Below are 19,468 nucleotides of genomic sequence, written 5' to 3' on the forward strand. Positions count from 1 at the left end.
AAAGAAAGAAGGAAAGAAAGAAAGAAAGAAAGAAGGAAAGAAGGAAAGAAGAAAGGAAAGGAGGAAGGAAGGAAACTAATGTGGAGAGGTGTAAACTGGAACTCTGGAGCTGAGGGTGAGTGAAACAAGTGGAGCTTTGAATCTCAGAGCTCTCTGGTCACCCAGTCTAGCCACACAGAAAGTTCTAGGTTCAGTGGAGAGGCCCTGTCTCAAAATGTAAGGTGGGGGCAATGGAGAAAGATCTCTAGCAAGCAAACACAGGAATGCACACACATTCTCTCCCTCTCCTTTTCCCCTCCCCACCCCATTCTCTTCTCTCCCCCTTCCTCCCTCCATCCTGTAACCCCCCCACTTCCTCTCAAAAACTTCCTAGAGACAAAGATTATAAGAACAAGGGGATGAGTCCAAGTCAGAGCAAAGATGTGTGACAAAATTATTCACCTTGTTAAAAACAAGAACAAATTCTCAAAGAAATAATGGATGGAGAGGAGAGGAGGAAGAAGATACAGGTTGCCCTGAGAAGCTGGAGAGATGCGGAGTAATGAGTTGGTTTTATGAGGTGAGAACAGGAAAGAGACAGGAAATACCTTGGGACCCACTGGAGGTGAAACAGAAAACACTTTGTAGAAGCTAGAAAGAAAGGAAAAAGCCACTATGAACTGCAACCCAAGCAAATAGTACCTTGTGAGTCTAGGATCTTGGACCTGTAACATTCTTGTACCCACGGGGAGGTAATGTGTCTTAGTTAGGGTTTTACTGCTGGGAACAGGCACCATGACAAAGGCAACTCTTATAAAGACATTTAATTGTGGCTGGCTTAACAGATTTAGAGGTTCAGTCTATTATCACCAAGGCAGGAAACATGGCAGTATCCAGGCAGGCATGGTGCAGGAGGAGCTGAGAGTTCTACATCTTCATCTGAAGGCCGCTAGGAGAAGACTGACTTCCAGGCAGCTAGGGTTAGGGTCTTAAAGCCCACACCCACTGTGACACACCTATTCCACCAAGGCCACACTTCCAAATAGTGCCACTTCCTGGGCCAAGCATATTCAAACCATGACAGAATGTCTCATCATCTAGAGCCATGCTGTAGTTAAAACACCCAGAGGCACACATGTTCGCTGCCAACCACTCTGACATTAGACTTCTCGCTGTGAGCGGCTGAACCTGAGAGTCCCCTATGAATAGTTGTCAGTCTGCATAACCCAGTGAATTTTAGGATGTTGTTCTTTACACACACACACACAGCTGTAAAGTAGCCATCTGCCAAAACCTCCAGCACTGATGTACATTCAATTTGAAGACCTTCTTTTTACAGCAAGTGCCATAATAGATTTTGTCACACGCAAACATATCTTTAGGACACCAATTTATCTGCTTAGCAAACCCCCGTTTCCCACTATCTATAAAATTGCATGTAAATGTTTTCAAGGGCATCTAACATCAGAGCAGAGCCAACTCTGATGCTCACAGTATGTGTTAACCTTCCGAATTCTCTTCCTCAGGGCTCTAGTCTCTCACATCTTCTCTGCATCTCTCCCCTCCTACACTGAGAGACTCTGAGGACCATCTTTGTTCACCTGTGAGGTGAGAGCCTTGAATCTGAAATCAACATCTTCCCTGCAGGGGCAGTGTCTCACTAGAAAGGATGGGGAGCAGGATTTGGCAGAAGATTTGTCTTAGTAATGACAGCTTTTGTGTGTGGAAGTCCTGTGATCCATTATCATCCTGATTTGGCCTATTTTCTCAAGACAGCTCTTGATGCCTTCCTTCCCCTGACACCACCCTTCTGCCTCCCTTTTTTCTCAAGTTCTCTTCTCATCTCTTCTTTTGCCCCTCCTGCTGCCACTTAAACTTTTTATCTTCCTACCAAGTTTGATCAGATTTTCTCTTTTGTCATAAAAGAGTCTTGGGACGACTCCAGGCAATAAGGAGCGAGACGGAATTTTACGTCCAGAGTGGAAGCTTGTTATCCTTCTAGACTGTCCTGTCTTGCTGCCACTGGGCTTCTGAGAACTTTTATTATTGACTCCACTTGTTCTTCAGTGACTTTGTGCCTGTAACAGCTTTTCTCCAAAATACCTTCCTTCCCCCTAGATTTTTTTCTTTTCCTCCCATGCCTCAGAAAACCCTTCCTCTTCTTTATTTCAACATAATAAGCATTATTTTTACCTTCAGTTTGTGTATCTTAAAACCTGTTTATCCTCGTTCTGTAACCTGAAGTCTGCCAGAGGGAGCCTTTCTGTTCAGTGGATTTATCCACTGCTTCAGGAGACACTTGGACACCGCTTTACCCCAGTCTCCACTCTTGAGAAGTGAAATAACCAAACTGCCCGCCCCATCACGCTGACACTAGTGTCATGTGACTTTGTCCATGGGAAACTAAGATGGCTGTCCGCCACCGATGCACAGTAATTATTATTATTATTGTAGTTGAAATGATATATACAGTAGCCAGAAACACGTGGACATCAAACAGCTCATTTTTAAGCCTCGATCTTTCTACTGGTAATTCTAATAACAAATCTAATTATGTCTGAGTATTAGTTCTTTTTACCTCGCTTGATTGGTATGTGAGTATAGGGCAGGGTGGGGGTCAGTATGAGGTGTCTTCTCCCATCACTTTGGACTTGATTTTTGAGACAGGGTCTCTCACTGAACCTGGAACTCATGGATTCAGCAAGGCTATCTGGCCCGTACGTCCCAGGGATCTTCTGCCTCCATCCATCTCCACAGGACTGAGGTTAAAGGTGCACTTCACTGTGCTAGAGTCTTACAGGGGTGCAGAGGATGGAATCTAGATCTACTTGGTTGTTCAGCAGACACTTCAGCAGCCTATTCATCTCGCCAGCCCCCAGGTTCTACCGGTTAGAAAGCTTAGGTGCTTTTTCCTGCCCATGTGCAGGGAACCCAGCTTCTGGCCTCACGTCACTTGCTCACACTCCGCATGAAGTCCATCCTGCCTGTAAACCTCTTCCTTACATCACTCCTCACGCGAAAATGCTTTGACATCTGGCTTCTGATTCCTCCACCCTTTAAAGTACAGTTCGGGGAGGTGATTTTAATTTTTAAGCACTAATCATGGGTGCTGTTGTTACCATGGAAACCAAATCTCCTCTCCTGAGACATGACAGCGGTGATCACCCCTTGACAGTCCGAAGACCTGAATTTCAGACAATCAGAGGCAGAGCAATTTGGGGGCCCGTTCATTTAGAATTTCCTCTTTCGTGATTTCCGGGAAGCGTAGCGCAGCCCGTCCTAGTTTGAGGAAGCAAAGAAAAGCCTGTGAATTGAGAGACAACTGCCAACTTTCCGCCCAAGGTAGCAGTCCCAAACACGTTTTTATTATTCTCTGGAAAATAAGGTCATAAAAAAGTAATTGCTGACACAACCTTAATGATAGCATTTTAAGTATGCTGCCTGTAATTAAAATAGGGATTTTATTACGGTAGACCTTCGAGAGCCCAGCCTGTGAGCCATTCACGTCTCCAGATTTACAAAGCAAGCAACTTTGACGCCTGCTGCTTTTGCTGTGTGGGCTGCACACTTCCTTTGTGCCTCTCCTGGTTGCCGCTTATGTACAAAACCACCTCTCTCCTGGCAAAAAGCAATAAGCGTCTGTGTTTCCAAAGATGCCCCGCAGCGATGGTGCCTCGGCTTTTCCGCAGACTTCCTCGAGAAATGTCACGAAGGAGCTCCTCTTTCTCCTTTGATTTCCCTTCCAGAATAAAACTTTCATGTACTGCACAATGAGGTTAAAATCCTACAAGGCTTTCTGATTAAAGTTTGAAGAGGACTCTCTCATTTCAGGTGATGTCAGATCCATTTCTTCCTTTCTTTACCTGATGAGTAGACTAGACGCTGAGTGCAGCCGTGGACGATAAAGACCAGAGATGACGGCTTTGACAGATTACACGATGCCTTCCCTTTCTCTCCTATAAAGAGAACTGAACTGGCAGCCCACATAGAGAGTTGCTGGTCGCCAGTGGGGCCCAACAGCCTCATGCTTTTGCTAGTCGACATCTTTAACATGTTGCCTGAGGCCCCAACAGAGCTGACTGGGCTGCAGACATTTTATCCAAGTCTCTGAGAGAAATAAGAGCAAAGAGAAGACTCACATCCAGGCATCTTCCCTCTGTCTGAAGAAGCTGTCCTTAGGTGTCTAACCACTGAATGTGCATGCACAACTTTTTGGCTAGAACTTCAGTGATGGCTTATCACTTGAGTGTAATGTCATGTCTATGAAGCATCCATTTCAAAGAAGGGGAAAAGGGATGTTTACATCTGAGTTACCTGTCTTTGCTGCACCTGATGGTATATACTATTATGAGGAGTAGAAATAGGCATATAAATAGGCGTACAAAGCAAACACTGACAATAAGTCCTAAAGAATTTTATTTCTTTCATTATTCACTTTACATCCCATCACAAACCCTTCCCTCCTATCCTCCAAGTCCCATCCTCCCACTCCTTTCCCTCCATTCCCAGGACCCATAGGTCCAGACCATGCATGGTCTTTGATTGGTGGTTCCGGCTCTATGAGCTCCCACTGGCTAGTTGGCTCTGTATGTCTTCTTATGACGTCCTTGACCCACCCTGTCTCCCTCAACTCTTTCATAAGACTCCCTGAGCTCTACCTAATGTGTGGCTGTGTGTCTTTGCATCTGTTTCCATCAGCTGCTGGATGAAGCCTCTCAGATGACAGTTATGCTAATGGAGCAGACATTGAGGGAATGGTCCACCAATGACTGGCCTACTATGAGACCCACCCCATGGAAGAGAGCCCACCCCTGACTTGACACTGTTAATGGTCTGCTATACTTGCAGACAGGAGCCAAGCATAACTATCTCCTGAGAACAATTTTATTTTAAAACAGTTCTTTTGCACAAGCATAATTTTACCATTTATAAAAGACAAAGATTTAGCTATTGATAATGGAGATGTCCTTGTTTATTTTTGACATAGAGTGTTAAAACTTAGCTGAATATTATTCCATGGAACTAGCATTGTAAATATGTGGTCGGTTTCTATTTTTGATTTTTATAAGTATCCATGTTGAGGTTATCACTGTACACATATGTGTAACAAAATGGCAGAAGTATATTTAGGGTCATTTTTTTTTTTTTTTAGATTATTAGAGATCCTGTTTTAATCCCAAGCCAGAATTCACATAATGATTTTCATGAGGCTCGAGTCAGCAACTCAAATTTCAATTTCAAAAACCAGGCATTCTAATACAATCCAATCCAAACATCATAATCTGATACATCTGTGGGAAGGAATGAGGGTAGAAAAATATCAAAACTCTTCAAACTAGGTTTCTATAAAAGCAGGAAGCTTTCTATGTGCATTAGAAACACACAACAGCCTGGAATGCGCACAGCTTGATTAAGGTTCCGTGGTGTGATACCATGGTATGTGAGGCCATGCATGGGGAGAAGCAAACATGTTCGGTACCAAGACCTCCGTGAAGTCATGCAAGCCTACTTGGCCGAGGATCGATTATGCATTTGATTTTTTAATGCATTTTTGTTTGTCCGTGATTAGAAAACCTTTTGTTGTCATGAAATTTTGTGCCGTCCTGTCCTGCCCATTCAGTTATGCAATGCCATATGGGTTTGTGCCTTTGTATATAGGGGACTTGAGACATCCAGAGATTCTCATCTCTTCAGGGGATTCAGAGAGATGACAACACAGTCAATCAGCACACAGCATCAACAAGTTCCAAATTTTCATGCTGACAGCATATTTGCTCATAGCAAATATGAGCATAGGTAAAGCATAGGCCCAGTACCTATTTTTGGCTTGCCAAATATTCTATATTTAAGTATTATTTTCATGTGACTTTAATGTTTTAAATTATTTGACATAGACCTGTTTGGATAGAGTACTGGGATATCACCCAAAAGAAATATTTCTCATCAGATAGTACATTTCTCAAAAAAAATTTTTTTTAATGTAGCAAATATCTTGTAAACCATATGTGTGGTCCAGACACTATTGGAAAATGAAGTCAAATCCTCAGCATAGCACGTGTGCCAGTACAAACTGACTCACCTAGTAGATCTACTTTGCAAGAGAATTTTTCAAGATTTTTGGATATTGGGGTGTAATATATGTAGCATAAAGGTCCCTATGTTAACAGCTTTTAGTAATGTGCCATTTTAAGTTACCTAAGTCACTTCAGAGTTGTGTGACCATCCCACCATGTTTACATTTCACTATTACGAACTAATTCTCTCTTGTCTGCCACGGACTTTGACCCTAAGTATCTGTCTTCTTTAATGTTCTATTGCAGTGAGGCCACTTCATGACTAAGGCGTTTATATTAATAAATATAAGCTTGTGTAGTTTTCGAGGGTTAGTTCATACGCATTCTAACAGAAAGCATGGTAGCAGACAGCATCTCCCTCTGTTATGAAGTAACACCATTGAAAATCTTCATATATGTGTATATGCGTGTTGCTGGAGGCTTCTGCAGCCTCCTGCTGTAGGTACCCATCAAGCATTTTTAAACGTCTCTCCATCGCTCCTACCCACTTCACACTTACAGCTCTGTTGTTTACTTTCTCCCCTTCATGCCACCCCACCCGAGCTCTATCTCCCTGTCTGTAACTCCTCCTCCCTATGGTCTCCCAGTAGTCTCGAGACTTTCTGTCTTAGTTACTGTTGCTGTGAAGAGACATCATGATGAAGGCAACTCTTAGAGAACATATCACTGGGGGGCCAGCTTGCAGTGTAACAGGGTGTGACCGTGATCATCAGCATGGGATGCACATGTGTCCTAGAGCAGTAGCTGGCAGTTTTATATCTGGATCTTCAGGCAGAGAGATTCACTAGTCCTGGTGTGGACTTTTAAAATCTCAAGGCACGTCCTCAGTGACACATCTCCTCCTTCAAGACCCCAAATCCCAATGCTCCCTAAACAGTTCCAGCAACTGGTGACTATGCATTGAGATATATGTGCCTATGTGGCCCATTCTCATTCAGACCACCATGTGGCATGTACTTGCTCCTTTCAAGAGATTTTCAGGACTCAATCAGTCATTTTCTCACTATTTTATATGTGATTAAAATGATAAAATTTGAGTTTGATTAAATGGTTCTCCGGATAACTTCATATCTGAATATTCCTCTCCATACACAGTGCATGAGTCAACTTACACAGGACACCTTCACCACATGGTTCTTGACATTAATTTTACTACATACAAAATGCCCAAAGGCAAAATTCATTTTTATGACATAAACAAGCTCTCTGGGGTGCACTGTTGTATCATAACGATAGTCCCCCAGTGTTTCTCAGTTTTAAAGTCATTATGTCTTTTCCTTTTTATACTTCATTTTGTTCTGTCTGACTTCATGAGACCTATTCATTTCTAGCTTGGCATTTCAGTAGTTCTCCCTAAAATAGTGAAGTCCAGCAGCAGGGAAAATCTCCACTGCAGTTTCTCAGTGTAAACAGGAGACTGGGTAACCTCCTGGACTCTTTGTTGATCTGAAGCTAGAAGAGGAAGCTCACACCACACTTGGCCACTTAACCAATAGGCATAGACATGCCTTTAATTTTAACACTCACAGAAATACTTTCTATATTTGCTCAGTGCCTTTTCTTTTGTCCAAACAGGAGTACCTACTCCACGTGGACATCATCAGGTTAAATTTTCAGGGACAGAGAGTGTGGCCACAGGCAGGGAGGTAAAGGGGGTTTAGTAATATGTGCTGTGTTCTAGTTTGCTTTCTGTTGTGGGCATAAGCAACATGATGGAAAGTTATTCAGGAGGAAGGCAGCTATTTGGTTTATAGGTTACAGCTAATTGAGAGAAGCTAAGAAAGCCATTGAAGGAGAGACCAAGATAAAATACCACTTGCTTGCTCATTTGTCTTGGCATGCTTGGGTACTATTTTTATATAGAGCCCAGATCCACTTGTTCTTAGACAACAGTCCCTAGAGTAGGCTTGGCCCTTGTACACATCAGGTAGTAATCAACAAATGACCCACAGACATGCCTACATGTCAATCTGATGGAGGCATTTCCTATGGAGGTCAAGTTGACTACCAAGATTAGCCTCACACAAATTTGAAGTACCTGGCCATTTTCCTGCATTCTAGCTCAGTGCTATATTCTGCCACCTTTCTCCGTACAACTGACTTAGAAAACACCCTATCTGGGATGACTTTTGTGGCAACCTAGTCTTGGGCTACTGTCCACTCAGGCTTTAGGTTAAGAATAAACTCATTGTAGATTAACCCCTTGTTTCATTTTGGCCTTTAAAAGGATGCATGCATCCCTATATAATTTTGAAATTTGAGTCTTTGGAGACAGGCAATTCTAACTTTTGTAAACTCGGGAGATTGCTATTGATCTTCAAGTTAATAGTAAATTGCAAATTTGAACTTAAACAATAAATAATGTTTTCCAATCATCGCCGCTACCCTTGGAATGTTCCAGTAAGTTTCATTACATGGTTCTCCTCTTTGCAATCATAGCTCTTTATGAGATAATTTTCAGTACTTTACAAACCACTACTAGCCATTAGCGATAGAAGAGTTCTTGTAATAAGAGTTCAGAGTGGTGGAATTGTATATGGTGCTGATAAGTACTGTATATGTAACTGTACAAGTAAAACCATTATTGTGTTACAAGTGTATTGAAAATTGGATTAAAATAGAATAGCTGTACTAATTTCACACTTTTATTCATTTACTCTACAGACACAGCAATTATATTTATATGTATATGTACATATATAATATATATATGAGTCTGTAGGTCATACCAGTGTTATTATGATTAATTAGAGGCAGAGTTTTCTAGATATTTATGTAGATAGAAAATGACAAGTTGGGGATGTATAAGCATAAAATGTCTATTTTCAGAATGCCTGTGACTTCCCTTAAAATATGTGCTGCACCAGAGCCAGCCATGGTCAACCTTGAGTCATAGCATGAAAAACTTGAGTTTCCAGTCTTTGTCACTATCCTGTACTCAACTTAACTACCTTCTTCAAGCCTCTATTCTGTATATTTGAAAATGCTCTTGTCCATCTTTCTAGGCCAGGGGTTCTCAACCTTCCTAATTCTTCAACCCGTTAATACAGTTCCTCATGTTGTGGTGACGGTGACCCCCAACCACAAGATTATTTTCATTGCTACCTCATAACTGTAATTCTGCTACTGCTGTGAATCATAATGTACAACCTGATATGTGGGATGTCTGGTGTGTGATCCCGTGAAAGAGTCATTCTACAACATCCAGGGAGGAGGGTCGCAAGGTGACCCGTAGGTTGAGAGCCACTGTTCTAGACTTACAATTTTTTTTATAAGAAGCTAAAACTATTGGTGTCAAGTCAAAGCATGATGCAGACACATTGTAAGTACTGACTTTCCTCACCCACCCTTTCTGTCTTTAGTAACCCAACCGTGCTGTCCTTTGTAACGTGGGTACTCGACCCCAAAGCTCTGTGTGAGTGCGTGATCTGACTCTAATAATGCAGACTAAGGTGTCACGTGAACTTTCTAAGAAAGTACCTGTGCTGATTGTATCTTTTCTCTTGACCTTAATCTTTTCTCTTGCTTCCTTAATGTGGAATTAATAGCTGATACCAGAAAAAAATACTCTTGAATGCAAAGAGAGCAAAGATCCATGTGCTAAGAATTGTGGACCAACAAGACAGCAAGGCCGTTGTCTGCACTGTTGTGAGACGCCACCCCGACCATGAATTAGTTGCCTCTAAATTCTTTCAGAATAGAGGACTCACATGGTGGAGAAGGCACTACGAACTGGGATCACTGCTCTCTACCACCACACCTGATCCTACAGATTAAAAGAAGCTTGAGACATTTTTCTTTGTTTGTTCCTGTGTGTGTGCATGATCACATGTTCACATGTGTCTGTGTGTGTGTGTGTGTGTGTGTGTGTGTGTGTGTGTGTGTGCACATCCGTGTGGAAGCCCAAGGTTAATACTAGGAATCTCATAGCCTGCTATCCACTTTATATATTGAGCCAGGGTATCTCATGTGAACCAAGAATTCACAAACAGCCGGGCGTGGTGGTGCACATCTTTAATCCCAGCATTCAGGAGGCAGAGGCAGGCGGATTTCTCAGTTCGAGGCCAGCCTGGTCTACAAAGTGAGTTCCAGGACAGCCAGGATATAAAGAGAAACGCTGTCTTCAAAAACCAAAACAAGAAAAAGAAAAAAGAATTCACAAACATGGCTAGTCTGACTGGCCAGCTCTCACTAAGAATCCCTTGCTTCAACTCCCAAGCGCTGTGACTACAGACCGGGTGCCATGCAAGGCGTTTCTCAGTGTGTTGGGGAACTGCACTTTGTTTTCTAGCATGACATCTACTGAGTAATCTCTCCATCTCTACTCTCTTTTCGAGAGTAGAATACAGACTTAAATTAAAAATTTAATCTATTTTTTCTTTCTTTCTTTTTTTTATTTATTATAATGCAAGAACCTGAGTCTTCAGCATGGGTCTTTTGTCTTGACAGTGTGTGTTGTAGCATTTTCTTCTCTGAGTGTCTGAGCTCATCTATAAAATCATATTAACACCTACAAGTATTAATTAACCTTCCTGAATTCAGGACATTTCTGAGGTTCAGATTTAGCATTGTCGAGACAGTACAGAAGGAAAAAAAAATCACGTTATTCTTATACACGTTGTTAGGGCAGCTTACCTCTTCTTTTTATAGAGTTTCCCAGACTTCATTGCGAATCCCATGAACTCCTCAGGATTTATACACACAATTGACGAGTTCATTCCATCTATTTAGCCTTATCTGTGGAAACTTGTCACCCACTTCCTCATTTTGATAAAATTTTTTGTTTCTTTTCTACTCCTTTCCCTGGAGGTTGTGGATCAAATGCGTGGAGAGCAAGCAGTGCTTTGGGAAATAAAATGCAAACCTTCTGTTTCTTTGTTGCCCATCTTGTGCCAACATCATCAGTCACCTGACCACCACCGCTGGGTTCCCACAACACCTCCGTTGATTCTGTGCACCCGGGGTCGGCAGGTGTTCCCGGCCAGCTTGCTTTTGGTGCTAGTTGGTTTCAGGTATACCCTGTGTCTTCCTCACTCTGCCGTGGCATCTGGTCAACCCATGTTCCCTCCTTAGCACATGGCAGAGAAGGACCACTGAGAAGTCCATGCTGCAGCTTAGGATTTCACTTCCATGTCCTCTTTCTTGTCAGGGGCCCAAGAGTCCTCAGAGAATATTAGCGAGACATTGTCTGCCACTTTCACCCAGAGACAGTGCAAAAAAATCACATGGTGAAGAATTCAGATCCCATCCCAGGCACTGGAAAACTTGATTTCACGCTTCTGTCTTTTGTTAGGAGTGGAGGTGTTTCCTTTAGATGTTCTGCACACCCATGTGCTTACAGTCTCATGAAGACATGCAGAATTGTTTCATCTTGACTTTCTAATCCAGGAATAGATGGACTCGGAGAGGTCTGAATGTTGTTGGATACCAGGAGGCTTAAAAGGTGTGATAGAAGAAATCCTTGCTGTTTACAGTGTTTAGAGAGAACATTTTACAAAGGGCTTGGCCAGTTCTTGAAGCTATGTGTTGTATTTGCTTAACTAGTTCTAAATGGCCAGGCATTATTGACTGATGCCCTGAAGGTTAAAATGGGTCACTGCAGGATATGTGCATCTGCTCCTCGTAACGGGTGTCACTCTTAGGGCCCAGCTGATCTCACTTAATGGACAAGATGAAGATAGTTGTTTGCTTTAGAGCCTTGGATTCTTCCGGCTCGGTGATGCTTTTAGACCCGTGCTAAAAATAACCCTGCTCAACCGAGTGTGCATGCTCTATATGATGGCAATATACTTTAGGGCCTCTGTGAACATAAAATATTATAGCCTCATGACAGCTTGCTTCCATGGCTACAAGAGGTCAGATCAATTATAAATACATGATTAATCTTTTAATAATATTAGTGGTTATGCCCTCAGACCGAGTTTGTAAAACAGAAACACTTGTCATGATAGACTTTAATACTAAAGCTGAGTTAATACCACATCATTGAAGTTTTGAATAACTCTGGCATCTTCTCTGTGGGAGAGACATGTACTGGTCGTGGGTTGTCTGTTCCCCACATTTCCCGGTTCCCTTGCAGCTAAAGATCACCAGGCACTGGACCTAGAAAAAATACTGAGAACTTTTCTATGAGACAAATAATACAATAGCTTACTTATTGTCCATCCTGATGGCCTGTTTTACTATTTTCTTAAGCAGATTTTTTTTATCAGTTTCTTCAAGTAAATAAAAGTCTAATTACTGTGAGTTCTAGGTAGCATGACTTAGAGGCTCAGCCTGGCCATTATGTAGAACTTTCATTCTCTGGGGTGGAAAGCTATTGCAACTTTATTGCATTCAGTGCTTCCGTTATCTGCCATCCACACTGGCCATGGTCTACTCAGACTTCAAGGCTGTGACTTCAAGTTTGCCTTTAATTTTAAAGTGCTATTAAGGAAGATACTTTAAATTCAGAGATCTGTGGCCTTTCAGGTAATGAGTGGACTGCATGTCAATGGCTCCAAGACCCCTTCCATTCTTTTTCCTTTCATTGTATGTCCAATCTACCTGAACCTTAGTGTTCTATTCTCAAATCTCTGCTTCTGATCACCAAGGTTTTTCATGTATGTCAAAACATCTGCAGAGACTGAAGCTCTCTGCCAGTCTGCTATTCAATGGGGTTTAGGGTTTATGAAACTCAGCCACTCAAGTCTGGCCGTGTGTTATTGGGTGGTAGCACCTATGATGGATAGAAGTGGGAACAGTTAAATTGGCAGGCATCCGATGTCTGTCTTGGAAGGGTTGTGTTTCTTTAGCATGAAGGCATCAGTGTGTTGTTGCTTCTTAGTCAGTTCTTCTCAGTGGTGTCACAGAACCTGAGAGTGTTAGCTGGTTCCCAGAAGTCCATTGCTTCTCTAGTGCTCCCTGCATTTGCCACAGGTTACCATCTGTCACTGGGGAGGGAGGAGAGAGCTCAAATCCTCCGAATGAAACCGTAGTGATTGTGGATGGATCTAATTGCTATAACTTTCATTTTCCTGATGCAGAAATATCTTTAATGCAATTCCCCCTTGTTGTCATTATAGCCTTCTAGAAAAACACAAGATAATATCCATTGTCCTCATGTGTTATAATCTTCAAGTGTGGAAATCAGTATTATGACTATCTTTCCATTATCTTTAGCTCTCAGAGTGTTTTGTTTTGTTTTACGGGGCTATACTCAGACAATAATGCCATCCTAGAGAGTCCCAGCATGCCTCTTTTCTAGTAATTGGTATTAGTGGCACCTCCTTTCATTCTAAAATTTTTCCTAATTGGACAATAAATTATATACTCATCCTCTGTCTCTATTATAGGGTGTAGGAAGGTGTTTTTTTTTCCTCCTGCAGATTTATAGATCTCCAGGGTGTTCTATGAGAAAGAATCAACAATTTATACAGGCATCTTCCTTCCTCTATATACAAAGAGCGTAAGTGAGAATTTGCACAGGGGGCCATGCCTGGCTGTGTTTATCTTCTTCTTCCCTGAGCTTATGGAGACATGGGTTGTTGAGGAACACAGTAAGGAATTTAATTTTAGAGAAAGAGCTTAGGAGACATTAGTCTTAATTATTGCTATCTTTTCCTTAGGAAGAAAGCTTGAACTTTAATTACTTTGGTGTTCTTTGTCCAGAAAGTGGTGTAGTTAGAGTAGATTTTTAGACTAAAAAAATTGGAAAAGAAATACAAATAAAATCCCCTTCATTGTCTTACTGGAGACTTCCTCGTCACCATTTTATTCCAATTGTGATGACAGCTCAGAATTAGTGGCCATCCGAGGTGGGAAGATTCCTTCAATGTCATTGACTGTGCTTCTGTAGTCCAGGAGGACAGCCAGCCCCTTTCTGAACAGCTGGAAGAATCTACATCTGGAAGCTAGCTAGGGGTTTAAAGGAAATTGCAATGCAATTGCTGAAGTCTGGAGTCAGAGAAATGTCTCCATGGAAACTGTACTGTGATGACCCTGGGTAGCATTGATTTGATCAGAGCTCCTATGCCTGTAAATACTTTGTTGCAGGAAACAGGGTGTACCAGTCAACTGTTATCTCCTACACAGAGATTACCAGTTAGTCATCATCTAAACGAAGACACAAAAATGGATAAGACACTTCTTCTCAAACAGGCAAAAATATTTAAAGTTAATATCCCTTAATCTCCACTAAATTAATTTTATTTGCCCATGTTTCTGTGTTGGATTTTAGTGCAATATCATAAACATTTGGAGAAAAGACTAACGTGGTTCTATTTGGATGCACATCCCCATTTTAAGGCATGGGTAATTTTTAGAATGATCTGCTGAAGATTATATTTTCAATTCTCAGTGCACTAATATAAGTCACTTTGGCAACATGTTCCTTGCATTTGCATAATGACAGAGCATGACAAGATTGGTGATCATTTTTAACTACTGAGCTTCCTGGCACTCTGCTTGCCACCACATCTGTGTGTGCGCCATTTCCAAAGCCACGGTGACATCAGATGCACACACTCTCTGAAATCAAGAAATGAATAAACACCTCCCTCAGCCACAAAGTGATTTCTTTCACAATGACCAAAAATACCAAGCCTCAATAAATATGTAAATAAGCTTTGAAGCTTAAAAGTCATATTACACAAAGCTGTCTTGCATGAAGTATTTCCTATAAAATTGACACAGGCTTTTTGCTTATACAGTTGGCTTGTGCATACTGCCCTCTGTCTACAAAATTCAAGATATTTCATTTTTCTGCCATGAGTTATTGAAGTATGAGAACAGGTTGTTGGAGGTATTTTATCATCTGTAACTTGCTGGGTTTTTTCTTTTAATAGAGGGTATTTTCAAGCCAAAACTAAGTTACACATCAAAAGATCACTCGGGACTACAGTTTTTAGAAGTTAGACTCTATTTCATGATAAAAACAGAATTGTATAAATATTAATCACAGTCTTGTAATCTGACCAAATCCTATTTTCATAATCTGATCAAATTCCTGTTGGGGGCTGTGTGTGAGCTGTGGGAAGGGTGAGAAAGAGAGACCAAGAGAGATGACTCAGGGCCTGAATTGGGATTCCTTTCTGTCTTGAGAGTTTGAGGAACGGGCTGCATGGTGTTATCAAAAATGTGTCAAGACTTGAAACCTAGAGCTGTCGTGATTCAGTGTCCTCCCTCTATGGTGGCACACCTGGCTTGCTCCCACTTCCAGAATCCTGAAGTGACAGAGGTCTTCGGATTTTAATTCAGTCCTTCTAGGACCTAAATGCGTGTGCTTCTGACCCATACACTCACTTGGAAGAACACATCTGAGAGGCTGGTAGATCAAAAATGATAATGTTCAGCTTGGTTGATACCCAGCTTCCTTCATGAATGTTCTCCATGCAGATTCCAGGAGCTACCTCTTGAGACTTCTATGTCTCCACCTACAGTGAGTCTGTCAGTTCCCAGAACCCTATAAAAAGTGATCAGAGAGGAAAATCAATGACCAGAACAGCAGAGTATCTTCTTTCCTGATTTAAAAACTGTTTTCTCAAAGGGAATAAAAGTAAACCAAGTGTATTCACCTAGGCTTGGGACAAATGTAATAAAAGTACTTGGCCTTTTGTGCTCTGTTTAGGCCATTCCCTCCTCTTTTTCAATGATTTTTTTAATACAGAAAGGGAGGGGAGGAGCTAAATAAAGAAAATAAGGATATTTTATTTATCATCGGAAATCACTGTGAGTCTACATGTATCAACCAGAGCAAATCCTACTTCAAAGAAGTGTGTATAAATAGCTCTAGAAAGCACCATCTATGCGATGGCAAAGAGATAGCCAGGTAAAATATTTACACTGGGTACACACTGTTCCTCTTGGCCCAAGAACTCCCCAGAGACTGGGTAGCCTGGGTGGACGGCCATCTTGGAGAGCACACTCTTAAATGATTCCAAGTAGTTACAACCCCTTAAGCTTCTAGATCTGAAGTACCTTCATCCAAGCTCCCACTGCAGAGTTGGTGGAGACAGGATAAAGGAAAGATGTGGCTGAGGGAGTTAGCAACAATCCCTGTTTGGTAATCCAGAGCAGAGGCTCTCCACTTCCCTAAGGCTGTGACCCTTTAACACAGTTCCTCATTGTTGTTGTGACGACTCCCAAGCATTCTATTCTTTTTGTTGCTACTTCATAACTACAATTTGCTGCCGTTGTGAATCACAATGTGACTATCTGTGCTTTTCTGGTGGTCTTAGGCAGCCCCTATGAAAGGGCTGTTAGCTCCGTAAACGGGTTGCAAACCATAGATTGAGTACATTGGCTGGAGATCTTTGTATAGCTGCAGGCTCGCTTGTTATTTGTCTGCACAGTTTTCTGTCACTGTGCTCCCAAGAATTGGTCTTAGGGAAAGGTAAGCAAGCATCCACTAATTCAACTTATAAGCAGTGGCTGTCTGCCTTACTCCAGGCAAGCCTATTGACACCGGGTAACAAAAATAAGAACTATTCCTTCCAACAATGCTTTACCTAGAAGGGAGACAGATGGGCTGACAGCAATGCCTTTGTTCAAATCAAACATCCATTCCAAAGTTGTAGAACTAAGCTGAAGGTGAGAGCTGAGGGATCAAACAGGAGCATAACAGCCCTCTGATTCCAGGAGAGGTACTGGGGACCATGGGAAGGGAGAAGGCTGTCTACGGAAACAGGAGACCACACAATGAATCCCAGAAAGTCCAAGAAAGAGAGCAAGATGGGTCAAGAGCCAAGCATGAAGTTAGCTGTGAGGCTGCTCATAACAAAACCCAAATGTACATTGCTAAAAACTATATTTTTATATATCGTGGCAATAGAAAATAGTAGCGAACATGGTTTATGGGAATTTATAAGACTCTCTAGCTACAGTTGAGGAGGGGTTAGGAGAGACCATCTGAAGGCTTGCATTAAATCACTGAGAATCAAAACTGGAGAAAGCAGGGAGTCACCAGAGAGTTTTAGTGAGTATTTTTGGACCTAGACTTGATGAATGAATGGATAAGGAGGTGTATGGTTGGAGAAGAATCAAAAGTAACTTACCTTTATCTCCACTGACTCCCCAAAAGATAGGGAAGGCATATAATGCATATAATGTATAACATTTTTAAAAAAGAAGCTGTCCTTACAATGTATAGCAAATATGACTCAATGGCATGAATTTTCTGGGAATCTACTAAAGTGTGTCAACTGTACATGCACAAAATGGTATTTATTTAATGACTATCTTTTAATATTTCAAAAGCTGCAAAAACATGACCATTTTGTGCTGGTCTTATTGGAAGAGGTGATTTAACAATTACAGAGAAGATGGGGTTTTGTGATGCATTTGCTAATCTGCCATGCTTTGCACAGGCTCCTATCTCTTGAATACTGTTAAGAATTTCAGAGTTAAATCGTCAATTTTAATAAAGTACAGTGTAAATAGAAGAATTTTTCCATCGAATATTTTACATTCAAGTACATCAAACCCTTCAATTGTGAATTGGATCCTAATTTTATTTGATTTTTTAAAAATTGCTCATTAGGCTCAAACCAGACCAAACTAAAGTAATGATTAGATTTAGAAAGTAAAACAAATGTCATTTTTTTTTTTGTATGAGGTTAGAATACCAACTACTGGTCTTAAAAATTACAGCTGAAGACATCGAGGGAGAAATTGTAATAGAATAAAATTCTATGTCTTATAAAACCAACCGGGTAGTATAGGATTGAGCTGTGCTGGTCATTGAGTGAATGACTGAGTGGATATAAATGATAGTTTCAAGTTGTCTCCGTCTTCGTATAGGAAAATTCCCAGCCCTTTCTGTAAGTATGCTGTTACGTTTTTCACTTTGATTGATAACTTAATGAATGGTCCCTGGCCACCCAGGCCTCTAGGCTCTGGGCTGGGCAGCAGAATGAAGGGGATGTAGGAAGCTGGGCTTTGGCAAGCCCCTTCCACTAGTGTTATGACTTGGGAATGAAATGTACCTCAGAGCTGCATGTCCTGGGACCTTAGTTATCAAACAGTGGCTTTGGGAGAAGTGATTGAATTCTGAGGACTATAGTCTAATGAATTAATCCCTTAATGGATGTATAATAAATTAGTGTCTCTGGGAGGTAGGAAAATTAGGAGGTCATGCCTGGTTGGAGGAGGTCGACCACTGGGAACAGGTATCTCTCCCTAGACATTTCCTCTGTTCTCTTGCTCCACATCACATGCCTAAGCCACAATGAGGCTCTGCCTCTCACATGTCTAGAATCCACAAACCCGAGTACCATGGGCTAAAACTTGTAAATTAAAATAGGTCTTTATTCCCACCCCTCCTCACCTCCATACACTATTTGTGTCTGTGACATGGAGTCTAATCCAACTGGTAAGAGAAGCAGACATGTTAATCCACAGATTGCATGATAATATGATACGTTTGTCAAGGACAGAGGTGTGCGCACAAGAAATATGATTATAGAAGGAAAGTGCTAACTCTGGGAGATGGAAGGAAAGACCAGAGAAGTGACCAGAAGAGGGAACACTGGAGGACTATGACGGATGAACAAGGGATGTGGCAACCAATGAGAAGCAGCCCGATGGAGACAATGCCACTAAGAGTATGACATTCAGGAGTCAAGCTAGTCGACTTCTGTCCCTTCTCTGGGAATTCTCTCTCATGGGAAAGCCAAGATTCCTAGATGGCTCAGGCCAACTGCAAGGTACAGTCAAGACTCCCAAATTTTAAACTCCATGACTAGAAACAGATTTCTTCTCTGTTTCCCATAATGTGCACACTGCCCGACTCCAGGTAAACAACTGATAAATACACATTGAGGAATGAGGTCACTGGATGATAATCACATGTCTTAGGTTGTCACTGTCCTAATTCTTAGATAGGTTCCTGTTTAGCTCTGCATAGGTGTATTTATTGCCACCCTGTCCTAATTTGAAAAAGTAGACAAAATTCACTGTTGTAAGAAAAGATAATGAAGAAAAATTGGGGGATGTATGTTTATTTTAGAAGAAGAGAAAGAAGTCTGTTGGTCTGTTTTTTATTTTTTTTCTGGTTGAAAGGCTCATGATATAGATGAGAAGTGTTCTATGAGAATATTTTCAATATTCTTTCTGCATATGCAGTGTTCATTCATCAGTCTTTAAATATCATTTGTTCTGAACTCAATCTCCTGATGTTGTCCTAGGAGTACATAGATTTCAAAGGCTCTTTCCTGTCCTTGGTGAGCTCATACTAGCAGGAAAGGTGGGCAGGCAAAACTTGTTGCTCTACTTGACACAAGGGCTTTAGACCCAGGAGTGAGCACCAAGCCAGAGTCTTCCACACAACCCCATCACTGGTGCCTAACACAGTGGCTCTCACACTACCCCATCACTGGTGCCTAACACAGTGGCTCTCACACTATCCCATCACTAACACAGTGGCTCTCACACTACCC

General features: G+C 41.6%; 1 protein-coding gene and 1 long non-coding RNA gene across 5 annotated transcripts in view; one reads left to right on the forward strand and one right to left on the reverse strand.

Moving 5' to 3' along the window:
• Positions 1 to 3,074, reverse strand: part of LOC110304063 — a 15,846-nt gene extending 12,772 nt beyond the window's left edge. The window contains exons 1-2 of the long non-coding RNA XR_002379006.1: positions 2,983 to 3,074; positions 1,485 to 1,580 (exon numbers count right to left, since the gene is read on the reverse strand). This is a non-coding gene — a long non-coding RNA (uncharacterized LOC110304063). The remainder of the gene's footprint in view (positions 1 to 1,484; positions 1,581 to 2,982) is intronic.
• The window catches only part of Grip1 (glutamate receptor interacting protein 1), a 622,013-nt gene that overhangs the window by 308,615 nt on the left and 293,930 nt on the right, over positions 1 to 19,468 (forward strand). The gene's annotated exons all lie outside the window — the stretch shown is intronic.

The sequence above is a fragment of the Mus caroli genome, chromosome 10 (genome assembly GCF_900094665.2).
Source record: "Mus caroli chromosome 10, CAROLI_EIJ_v1.1, whole genome shotgun sequence".
Lineage (NCBI taxonomy): Eukaryota > Metazoa > Chordata > Mammalia > Rodentia > Muridae > Mus > Mus caroli.